This window comes from Anolis carolinensis, unplaced genomic scaffold (assembly GCF_035594765.1).
Source record: "Anolis carolinensis isolate JA03-04 unplaced genomic scaffold, rAnoCar3.1.pri scaffold_7, whole genome shotgun sequence".
NCBI classification, from domain to species: Eukaryota; Metazoa; Chordata; class Lepidosauria; order Squamata; family Dactyloidae; genus Anolis; species Anolis carolinensis.
The window spans coordinates 36,168,083-36,181,312 of record NW_026943818.1 but is presented as its reverse complement, the minus strand read 5'-3'; the positions used below and the strand labels follow the sequence as shown (position 1 = coordinate 36,181,312).

At 38.8% G+C, this 13,230-nt stretch overlaps 1 long non-coding RNA gene across 2 annotated transcripts in view; it reads right to left on the bottom strand.

Annotated features, from left to right (window-relative positions):
- Window positions 1-13,230, bottom strand: part of LOC134293112 (uncharacterized) — a 214,411-nt gene that overhangs the window by 133,712 nt on the left and 67,469 nt on the right. The window contains exon 2 of one of the 2 annotated variants that reach the window (XR_010000148.1): window positions 9,870-9,944. This is a non-coding gene — a long non-coding RNA (uncharacterized LOC134293112). Of the gene's footprint in view, window positions 1-9,869; window positions 10,118-13,230 lie in introns of those variants that run through there. The other variant, XR_010000147.1, reaches the window with a different exon arrangement.

Sequence of the window (13,230 nt, the reverse complement as noted above, 5' to 3'; positions counted from 1 at the left end):
GGGTTCCATACTTCGCAAGTTAACAACACAACCGTTCAATGCTAAGGCTTCCCCGTCTGCGCAGGGTTCCATACTTCGCAAGTTAACAACACAACCTTTCAATGCTAAGGCTTCTCCGTCTGCGCAGGGTTCCCTACTTCACTCTTTAACAACACAACCGTTCAATGCTAAGGCTTCCCCGTCTGCGCAGGGTTCCATACTTCGCACTTTAACAACACAACCGTTCAATGCTAAGGCTTCCCCGTCTGCGCAGGGTTCCCTACTTCACTCTTTAACAACACAACCGTTCAATGCTAAAGCTTCCCCGTCTGCGCAGGGTTCCATACTTCGCACTTTAACAACACAACCGTTCAATGCTAAGGCTTCCCCGTCTGCGCAGGGTTCCATACTTCGCACTTTAACAACACAACCGTTCAATGCTAAGGCTTCCTCGTCTGCACAGGGTTCCATACTTCGCAAGTTAACAACACAACCGTTCAATGCTAAGGCTTCCCCGTCTGCGCAGGGTTCCATACTTCGCAAGTTAACAACACAACCGTTCAATGCTAAGGCTTCTCCGTCTGCGCAGGGTTCCATACTTCGCAAGTTAACAACACAACCGTTCAATGCTAAGGCTTCCCCGTCTGCGCAGGTTTCCCTACTTCACTCTTTAACAACACAACCGTTCAATGCTAAGGCTTCCCCGTCTGCGTAGGTTTCCCTACTTCACTCTTTAACAACACAACCGTCCAATGCTAAGGCTTCCCCGTCTGCGCAGGGTTCCCTACTTCACTCTTTAACAACACAACCGTTCAATGCTAAGGCTTCCCCGTCTGCGCAGGGTTCCCTACTTCACTCTTTAACAACACAACCGTTCAATGCTAAGGCTTCCCCGTCTGCGCAGGGTTCCCTACTTCACTCTTTAACAACACATCCGTTCAATGCTAAGGCTTCCCCGTCTGCGCAGGGTTCCCTACTTCACTCTTTAACAACACAACCGTTCAATGCTAAGGCTTCCCCGTCTGCGCAGGGTTCCCTACTTCACTCTTTAACAACACAACCGTTCAATGCTAAGGCTTCCCCGTCTGCGCAGGGTTCCCTACTTCACTCTTTAACAACACAACCGTTCAATGCTAAGGCTTCCCCGTCTGCGCAGGGTTCCCTACTTCACTCTTTAACAACACATCCGTTCAATGCTAAGGCTTCTCCGTCTGCGCAGGGTTCCATACTTCGCACTTTAACAACACAACCGTTCAATGCTAAGGCTTCCCTGTCTGCGCAGGGTTCCCTACTTCACTCGTTAACAACACAACCGTTCAATGCTAAGGCTTCCCCGTCTGCGCAGGGTTCCCTACTTCACTCTTTAACAACACATCCGTTCAATGCTAAGGCTTCTCCGTCTGCGCAGGGTTCCATACTTCGCACTTTAACAACACAACCGTTCAATGCTAAGGCTTCCCTGTCTGCGCAGGGTTCCCTACTTCACTCGTTAACAACACAACCGTTCAATGCTAAGGCTTCCCTGTCTGCGCAGGGTTCCCTACTTCACTCTTTAACAACACAACCGTTCAATGCTAAGGCTTCCCCGTCTGCGCAGGGTTCCCTACTTCACTCTTTAACAACACAACCGTTCAATGCTAAGGCTTCCCCGTCTGCGCAGGGTTCCCTACTTCACTCTTTAACAACACAACCGTTCAATGCTAAGGCTTCCCCGTCTGCGCAGGGTTCCCTACTTCACTCTTTAACAACACATCCGTTCAATGCTAAGGCTTCTCCGTCTGCGCAGGGTTCCATACTTCGCACTTTAACAACACAACCGTTCAATGCTAAGGCTTCCCTGTCTGAGCAATGATGAGAGAATCTAAACTGAACCTTTTAGCCTCAAAAGACACTCCCGCCCCCCCTCTTTTTCTGTTTTGTCTCAAGAAATTGCCAAGTTAACATGTTTATCTTATGCTTAGAAGGCAAGGTGCCTGGAGAGGTGGCCAACGATGGCCGTGTGCGCCGGGTGGGTGGGACGGAGAGAAGAAAGGATGAAGAAGATGGCCTCTGGCAAATTGGTTTCCAGGAGATGGCTTTATGCATTTATTAATTTATTTATTGGCTCCATCCTCCTCGTCGCTTTGGCGAGAAAGCCTTTTAAGCCTCCAAAACTTGGCTCCCCTCCAGATGCTGAGAGCAGGAGGGGAAGACGCAGAGGAAGGGAAAGAAGGTGAAAGAAAGAAGGAGAGAGAGAGAGAGAGAAATGGAAGGCGTAAGTAAGAGAACAACAGCAGGAAGGAAAGCGGAGAGGAGAGACAGAGAAAGCATCCGCACCCACCCGTTTCCCAGTTGAATTATAAATGATACGTTTTCAAAGGCTTTCATGGCTGGGATCACTGGCTACTAATATTAAAAAACTCCAAAATCCAAACAGTAAATAAGGAGCAGCACTCTGAAAACAGAAGAATTCCAGACAGGAATCAATCAGGGGACAGCTAATTACTCTGAACAAAGGATTTCCCCAAGCCAGGATGTGAGGCTGGGAAGGCCATTGAATTCTAATAAAGGTGATTAATTACAACATTCATGCTGGCCTCCAACAGACAAGCGTTCTTTCCCCCACCCTGATATATACCGTATATATTCGAGTGTAAGCCGACCCGAATATAAGCCGAGGCATCTAATTTTACCTCAAAAAAACTGGGAAAACATTGACTCCAGTATAAGCCGAGGATGGGAAATTTCAGAAATAAAAATAGATACCAATAAAATGACATTAATTGAGGCATCAGTCGGTTAAATGTTTTTGAATACAGTAGAGTCTCAATTATCCAATGTTCTGGATTATCCAACGCATTTTTGTCGTCAATGTTTTCAATACATCATGATATTTTGGTGCTAAATTTGTAAATACAGTAATTATTACATAGCATTACTACGTATTGAACTACTTTTTCTGTCAAATTTATTGTATAACATGTTTTGGTGCTTAATTTGTAAAATCATAACTTAATTTGGTGTTTAATAAGCTTCTCTTTAATCTCTTCTTGTTATCCAACATATTCGCTTATCCAACGTTCTGCCAGCCCATTTATGTTGGATAAGTGAGACTCGACTGTATTTACATCAAGTTCAAATTTAAGATAAGACGGTCCAATTCTCATCTTCTTCGTTGTAAATGTGCTTATGTATCCTTTTAGTAATAATAGAGTAAAATAATATGTGTAATAATAATAATAATAAATACAAGAAAATAATACAAGTAATAATAAATAGAGTAAAATAATAAATGCAACAATAATAATAAGATCAGAGTGAAATAATAATAATAATAATAGAGTAAAATAAATGTAATAGTAGTAACAATAATAGAGAAAAATAATAAATGCAATAATACCAATTTAATAGAGAAAAATAATAAATGTACCATATATTCTCGAGTGTAAATTGACCCAAATATAAGCAAACCAGGACCCTCACCCGAGTATAAGCCAAGGAGGGCTTTTTCAGTCTTAAAAAAAGGGCTGAAAAACTAGGCTTATACTCGAGTATATACAGTAAACCTTCCTTGCTTAGTTTCTCCATATCTCCCAACCTCTGAGGATGCCTGCCATAGATGTGGGCGAAACGTCAGGAGAAAATGCTTCTGGAACATGGCCATACAGCCCCGAAAACATACAACAACCCTAAATGAATAATAATAAGTGGGAGCCATGGGAGCAGATGGGAGAGAAGCATCCGACCCAACATACGACAGGGCCCTTTCTGCGGTGATTATTTTCTTGGAGAAACTCAGCCTCCGACCTGAAAACTTACAGGCCAGCTTGGTCATTTTTCAATCCCAAACACCTTCTATTGTACATCTATATATATAAAAGAGTGATGGCATCAGGGCAGCAGACAAAACAACAAAACTACAAGCCCCCCAACCTCGAAATTTGACAACACAACCCATCATCCACGCCTCTAGGTTGATACAACAAATATAAAAGAAAAATAAAGTCCTAATTAGAGGGAAAGGAATAATTGTTTTTATCCAATTGCTGCCAGTTAGAAGGCTAAGCTCTGCCCACTTCGTCTCTTAGCAACCCACTCAGCCCAGGGGACAGGCAGAGTTAGGCCTCACTTAGGCCTCTTCCACAGATTATCTAATTTGCACTGGATTATATGGCAGTGTAGACCCACACAGCTATATAACCCATTTAGAATCTTGTAATATACTAGCTGTGCCTGGCCACGCGTTGCTGTGGCTTATGGGAATCCTTTGTTGGCCAGGTGGAATAGCAGCAAATAGCCTTTCAGTCTCAAAGCCTGGCCGTTTTCTGGAGTAGCTGGAGCTTTTTGTTGTATGAACGTAGAGGCAGATCATCTGTATTTTATAGGCAGTGTGGAAAGGCCTAAGCGAGGCCTAACTCTGCCTGTCCCCTGGGCTGAGTGGGTTGCTAGGAGACCAAGTGGGCGGAGCTTAGCCTTCTAACTGGCAGCAATTGGAATAAAAACAATTATTCCTCTCCCTCTAATTAGGACTTTATTTTTCTTTTCTTTTTGTTGTATGAACGTAGAGGCATGGATGAGGGGTTGTGCTGCCAAGTTTAGTGTTTCTGGGATGTGTAGTTTTGTTGTTTTGTCCTAGGCCAAAATTTCATTACCCTTTTATATATATAGATATATAAAGGCAAGCTTTTAGCAAAAAAGGGAAGGAGTAAAAAAAAATCTGAAGTGAAAGCAAATTGCAAACAGGGGTGATGAAAAACTCCCTTCTGTCACTTCCCTTGTACAATATTTATTTTATCCTCTTTATAACTACCCAGCCTGCCTCTCTGTGTTATTAAAGGCATGCATTTGCTTAACCTCCACTTAAATTCTCCTCCCGGCCCTTCCCTCGCTTGATTGTATGTCTCCCAGCTACGCAATTTGGACGGACAATTATATTAAACACCTCTCTCTTTGTAAGGAAGAGTGAATCAGCCTCCGGAATTGCACACAATTGCGTACGTGAATGGCGGCATTTGGGCCTCCATGGATTTCAAAAATGGCTCACACTCGGAAAGGCTCTCTGGCTTGAATTTGGCTGAATTTGGTGTATCAGGACTACCTTCTTCTAGGTGACCTTGGTCAAGTCACACTCTCTTAGCCTCAGAGGAAGGCAATGGCAAATCTCTACAATGGCTTGAATGTTGGCACAGGACTCTGGGAAAGTTCAAATCCTTGCTTGGCCATGGAAACTCAATCACTCAGAAGGAGGCCATGACAAACCCTCTATGAAGAAATCTGGACAAGAAAAGCCTATTAATAGCGGGGCCTACCCTTCTAACTGGCAGCAAGGGGAGAAAACAGCTTTTCCTGCTCCTCTATTTTGGACTATTTTTCTAGGGTTTTTTGTTTTTTTTGTTTGAAAGACAAAGTTTGGATGACTATGTCTTTTGTGGCCAAATTTGGTGTGATTTGGTTCAGTGGTTTTGTTGTTTACTCCATGGGGAAAATGCACATTACATTTTTATATATGTAGATTAAACCTACAGATGCCTAAAGGGGGTGGGGCGTTCCCTTCCGACTGGCAGCCAGGTGGAGAACGGTTCTTCCTCATCCTCTGTAATTTGCACTTTATTTTTCTAGTTTATTTATTGAAAGACATAGATTGGATGACTATGTCTTTTGTGGCCAAATTTGGTGTGATTTGGTCCAGTGGTTTGGTTGTTTACTCCATAGTAAAACGTACATTACATCTATATATATAAATGAGTGATGGCATCATGGCAACCCACAAAACAACAAAACTAAACACCCCACAACCTCGACAACATCGGGACCCTGTGTGCCAAGTTTGGTCTTGATCAGTCATTTATGGCAGTTGCAGTGATCTCAGGAAGTGAATAAAGGTACTCCAAGTCCCATTATCCTTGGTATGTCCTCCCTCAAACTGCACCAGGATGTAAAGCGGGTAATGGGGAATATGTGTTCCAAGTTTGGTCCTGAGCCATCATTAGAGTAACAGTGGTATTTCTAATTTCCACAAATGTGATTAAAATAAGATTGAGAGCAGAGGCCATTGACTGCTACTGAATCCTCTTCAGAAGCCATAAGAGCGCAGGAAGATTTGCCTACTCATTGAGCAGCACTGCCAAAAGGAAAAAAAAGAAAGAAAGAAAAGCAAGGAAAGAAAGGGAGGGAGCTGCCAGATCAATCCCGAAATGTTTGTTTGGGATGGGAGTCAGACGGGACACGTCACTCACTCTGATTGATGGCACCACTGCTGTCATTGGAAAACAGTTCTGAATTAGACTAAATACATGCTGATTCTGTAATTAATTAGCATGGTTTGAAAAGTGCCATAACAGGAGAGGGTGCAGCCCAGCTGCTCCAAAGTGACAAGGAAATCGATGGGGTCTCAAGATCTACATTGGTCACAGGTTCTTCTATTGGTCTTCAGGACGAGAAGGCACTGCCTTGAAAATTACCGTATATACTCGAGTTTAATTCCGAAGCGTGCTGGGCCCATAACCAATTGTCAGAGGAATGCGCACAGCGTAGCAGCAGATGAATGACGTCAGTTGAAGCGCAGAACGAAGGAACGTCAGAGACGAAGTAAAAAGTATGTACAAAGTTTACTGAACAAAACAAACAGACTTGCAGACGATAGACATAGGACTTTCAATCTAGACAAACAGCAGAGATCTTCTCAGCAGGCAGAACAGAGCTCATCTGATGCAATCAGCAATGATACAAACACACTTGCAGTCCGGACACTCCTCTCTGGCTCCAGCCACATATCCAAGGTCAATACAGCTTCTTACCAAATTAACTCTTTACACACTATAGCATTTCCTGGATGATGCAATACATGCTAGACACAAATTTCATTTAAACACTACTAATACACAAATCCCACATTAACAATTCGAATATAAGCTGAGGCACCTAATTGAACCACAAAAAACTGAGAAAACATTGACTCCAGTATAAGCCAAGATAGCAATAAAATTACCGTATATACTCGAGTATAAGCAGATCCGAATATAAGCCGAGGCACCTAATTTTACCACAAGAAAACTGGGAAAACATTGACTCCAGTATAAGCCAAGATACCAAGAAAATTACCGTATATACTCGAGTATAAGCAGACCTGAATATAAGCAGAGGCACCTAATTTTACCACAAAAAAACTGGGAAAACATTGACTCCAATATAAGCCAAGATACCAATAAAATTACCATATATACTCGAGTATAAGCCAACCTGAATATAAGTCGAGGCACCTAATTTTACCATAAAAACTGGGAAAACATTGACTCCAGTATAAGCCAAGATACCAATAAAATTACCGTATATACTTGAGTATAAGCAGAGCCGAATATAAGCCGAGAGACCTAATTTTACCACAAAAAAACCCGGGAAAACATTGACTCCAATATAAGCCAAGATACCAATAAAAATACCGTATATTATTATTAATAATAATAAAAATAGAGTAAAATAAATGTAATAGTAGCAACAATAATAGAGAAAAATAATAAATGTAATACAGTAGAGTCTCGCTTATCCAACATAAACGGGCCAGCAGAACGAGTATAAGCTGACCCGAATATAAGACGAGGCACCTAATTTTACCACAAAAAAACCCCAGGAAAACACTGACTCCAGTATAAGCCAAGGGTGGTAAATTTCAGAAATAAAAATAGATACCATCAGTAGGTTAAATGTTTTTGAATATTTACATAAAGCTCAAATTTAAGATAAGACTGTCCAACTCTGATCAAATAATAATAATAATAATAATAATAATAATAATAATAATAATTATTATTATTATTATTATTATTATTATTATTATTATTATTATTATAAGTTTATTAAGACCCTAATAATAAGTTTATTAAGACACTTGGGAAGTGTTCGACTTGTGATTTTGTGATATGAAATCCAGCATGTCTATCTTATTTGCTGTGTCATCCAATAAAATAATAATAATAATAATAATAATAATAATAATAATAATAATAATGTTTATTTATATCCGGCCTCCATCTCCCCCGAAGGGGACTCGGGGTGGCTAACAGCAAAATCAAAATACAAGCAATGAAAAAATATGAAACATGTATCCTTTTAATAATAATAGAGTAAAATGATACATGTAATAATAATAATAATTAATACAGGAAATAATACAAGTAATAATAAATAGAGTAAAATAATAAATGCGATAATAATAATAATATCAGAGTGAAATAATAAATGTATTCATAATAATAAAAATAGAGTAAAATAAATGTAATACAATAGAGTCTCACTTATCCAACGTAAACGGGCCGGCAGAACGTTGGATAAGCGAATGTGTTGGATAATAAAGAGGGATTAAGGAAATGCCTATTAAACATCAAATTAGGTTATGATTTTACAAGTTAAGCAACAAAACATCATGTTACACAACAAATTTGACAAAAAAGTAGTTCAATACACAGTAATGTTATGTTGTAATTACCGTATTTACGAATTTAGCACCAAAATATCACGATGTATTGAAAACATGGACTACAAAAATGCGTTGGATAATCCAGAACGTTGGATAAGTGAGACTCTACTGTACAGGAAAATAATACATGGCATAATAAATAGAGTAAAATAATAAATGCAATAATAATAAGATCAGAGTGAAATAATAAATGAATTAATAAAAATAATAAAAATAGAGTAAAATAAATGTAATAGTAGCAACAATAGAGAAAAATAATAAATGTAATAATACCGATAATAATAGAGAAAAATAATAACTGTAATAATACCAATAATAATAGAGAAAAATAATAAATGTACCATATATTCTCGAGTATAAGCTGACCCAAATATAAGCCAACCATAAGCTTATACTTGAGAATATATGGTACATTTATTACTTTTCTCTATTATTATTGGTATTATTACATTTATTATTTTACTCTATTATTATTACATTTATTATTGTACTTTATTATTGTTGCTACTATTACATTTATTTCACTCTATTTTTATTATTATTGTTAATGCATTTATTATTTCACTCTGATCTTATTACTATTATTACATGTATTATTTTACTCATTATTACATTTATTATTGTACATTATTGTTGCTACTATTACATTTATTTTATTCTATTTTTATTATTATTATTAATACATTTATTATTTCGCTCTGATCTTATTACTATTATTATGACATGTATTATTTTACTCTATTATTATTAAAAGGATAAATAAGCACATTTACATTGAAGAAGATGAGAATAATGATTTGATCAGAGTTGGACAGTCTTATCTTAAATTTGAGCTTTATGTAAATATTCCAAAACATTTAACCTACTGATGCCGAGTATATACGGTACATTTATTATTTTTCTCTATTATTGTTGCTACTATTACATTTATTTTACTCTATTTTTTATTATTATTAATACATTTATTATTTCACTCTGATCTTATTATTATTATTATTATTATTATTATTATTATTATTGCATTTATCATTTTACTCTATTTATTATTACTTGTATTATTTTCTTGTATTTATTATTATTATTATTATTACACGTATTATTTTACTCTATTATTACTAAAAAGATACATAAGCACATTTACATTGAAGAAGATGAGAATCATGATTTGATCAGAGTTGGACAGTCTTATCTTAAATTTGAGCTTGATGTCAATATTCAAAAACATTTAAGCTACTGATGCCTCAATTAATGTAATTTTATTGGTATCTATTTTTATTTCTGAAATTTCCCACCCTCGGCTTGTACTGGAGTCAATGATTTCCCAGTTTTTTTGGGGTAAAATTAGATGCCTCGGCTTATATTCGGGTCGGCCTATATTCGAGTATATATGGTAAGTATTATAATAAATATAGACATGAAACAAATTGCAGATACTTACCATATAAGCCTGGGAAGGATTGGAACCAAAGCTCAGAACGGACCAGGGTGACATTTTGCTGGGATTTGAAAGCATCTATAGATAAATAGAAGTAAAAGTTTTCTATTAGATCACAACAGCACACACATAATACATATAATAAATACACATAATAAAATACACATAATAAAAGTGAAAATATGTATGTATGTATGTAACCCTTTCATACTATGTTCTAAGGCACAAGTAAACATACAGGGACGATTTCCTCCTAGATTTTATGTGTTTCCTCCACCACAGACATCCCAGTGTTCCTGACTCTCTTTCCAATGGTGTGGAATTTGCATAACCCCACCCACTGCCTCTCCCTTAACCCTTTCATACTATGTTCTAAGGCACAAGTAAACATACAGGGACAATTTCCTCCTAGATTTTCTGTTTTTCCTCCACCACAGACATCCCAGTGTTCCTGACTCTCTTTCCAATGGTGGAATTTGCATAACCCCACCCACTGCCTCTCCCTTAACCCTTTCATACTATGTTCTAAGGCACAAGTAAACATACAGGGACAATTTCCTCCTAGATATTCTGTTTTCCCTCCACCACAGACATCCCAGTGTTTCTGACTCTCTCCGCTGGTGTGGAATTTGCATACCCCCACCCACTGCCTCTCCCTTAACCCTTTCATACTATGTTCTAAGGCACAAGTAAACATACAGGGACAATTTCCTCCTAGATTTTCTGTTTTTCCTCCACCACAGACATCCCAATGTTCTTAACTCTCTTTCCAATGGTGTGGAATTTGCATAACCCCACCCACTGCCTCTCCCTTAACCCTTTCATAATATGTTCTAAGGCACAAGTAAACATACAGGGACAATTTCCTCCTAGATTTTCTGTTTTTCCTCCGCCACAGACATCCCAGTGTTTCTGACTCTCTCCACTGGTGTGGAATTTGCATAACCCCACCCACTGCCTCTCCCTTAACCCTTTCATACTATGTTCTAAGGCACAAGTAAACATACAGGGACAATTTCCTCCTAGATTTTCTGTTTTTCCTCCGCCACAGACATCCCAGTGTTTCTGACTCTCTCCACTGGTGCGGAATTTGCATAACTCCACCCACTGCCTCTCCCATAACTGGGAGACTGCAATCTAAGAACACTCTGAACCCCACCAACGATGGACCTGCAACTCACTTGGCCCACAGAACCCCCATGAACAACAAAAAATACTGGAGGGATTTATAGGAATTGTAGTTCATCTACACCCAGAGTGCACCAACAATTATTATCTGGACCCAACTTGGCATGTGTATCCAATATGCCCAAATTTGATTACTGTTTTTTTTTTTTTAATGGGAATTGGCCTGGACATTTTGGAGTTGTAGCTACTGGGATGTATAGTTCACCTGCAATCACTGAACACTGTGAATTCCACCAACAATGGAATTGGACCTAACTTGGCACACAGAGACCCCATAACCAGCAAAAAATACTGGAGGTCTTTGGGGAAAATTCACCTTGATTAGGGGGAGTTGTAGTTTACCCTACACTGAATCCCATCCATGATGCATCCAGAGCAAACTTGCCCAACATAACAAACTACTGATGGAGTTTCTTGGGGTTAACCGGGCATGATGTCAGTTGTATTTAATTCACAACCGTACGCATGTTGGACAATTAAAAAATTGACTTTTTCAAATAATCCGAGCAATGCCAGGTACTAATAATAATAATAATAATAATAATAATAATAATACATCTCACAGTCCTAGACACTTGGGAAGTGTTTGACTTGTGATTTTGTGATACAAAATCCAGCATATCTATCTTGCTTGCTGTGTCATAATAAAATAATAATAATAATAATAATAATAATAATAATAATAATAATAATAATAAAAACTCATGACCATTCATCATTCCCTGCACCCTCGCAGTGATGTTGACCGGCTATATCTGCCTAGAAAATCAGGGGGCAGAGGACTCTTACAAGTCAAACAAGCAGTCAGAGAAGAAGAACATGCCCTGGCAGAATATGTAAAGCAAAGTGAAGAACCTGCTTTGATTGAAGTAAAAAATCAGAAACTCCTCAAAGCACAGCAGACAAAAACCAGTACAAGAAAACCGCACTACAAACTAGAGCAGAATCAGTACAAGAAAACCGCACTACAAACTAGAGCTGACAGCTGGCACAACGAAACATTGCATGGAAAGTTCCTTGACAAAATTGAAGGAAAAGCTGACAAGGAGAAGACCTGGCTCTGGCTCACGAATGGGACCCTGAAGAAGGAGACAGAAGGCCTGATCCTTGCAGCCCAGGAGCAAGACATCAGGACAAAGGCCATTCAGGCCAAGATCGAAAAATCAGCTGATGACCCAAAATGCAGACTGTGCAAGGAAGCCGATGAAACCATTGATCATATCCTCAGCTGCTGAAAGAAAATCGCACAGACAGACTACAAACAGAGGCACAACTATGTGGCCCAAATGATTCATTGGAACTTATGCCTCAAGTACCACCTCCCAGCAGCAAAGAACGGGTGGGATCACAAACCTGCAAAAGTATTGGAAAATGAGCACGCAAAGATACTGTGGGACTTCCGAATCCAGACTGACAAAGTTCTGGAACACAACACACCAGACATCACAGTTGTGGAAAAGAAAAAGGTTTGGATCATGGATGTTGCCATCCCAGGTGACAGTCGCATTGATGAAAAACAACAGGAAAAACTCAGCCGCTATCAGGACCTCAAGATTGAACTTCAAAGACTCTGGCAGAAACCAGTGCAGGTGGTCCCGGTGGTGATGGGCACATTGGGTGCCATGCCAAAAGATCTCAGCCGGCATTTGGAAACAATAGACATTGACAAAATTACGATCTGCCAGCTGCAAAAGGCCACCCTGGGATCTGCGCGCATCATCCGAAAATACATCACACAGTCCTTAGACACTTGGGAAGTGTTCGACTTGTGATTTTGTGATATGAAATCCAGCATATCTATCTTGTTTGCGGTGTCATAATAAAATAATAATAATAATAATAATAATAATAATAATAATAATAATAATAATAATAATAGCCTTGCTTTGAGGCTAGTCCAGCCCTTAAAGCACTATACCGTGCCAAGAAAATGGGGAGACTGCAGTGAAAGCATTGCACTGTGAAGAATTAGAAAACATCCTTTCGATACCAAAGAAAGAGCATTAATTACTGCCAGAACATGTGTAAATAATTGGATTGTGCTGCAGAATAATTACCGCGGCATGCAAATGTGTCTGGGATAAAATTATTAGCAAAAATCATTCCCTATAAGTGTTCATGTGCATTTTAAAATCTTTTATAATGCAGTTTTATTATTACAGTGGAGTCTCACTTA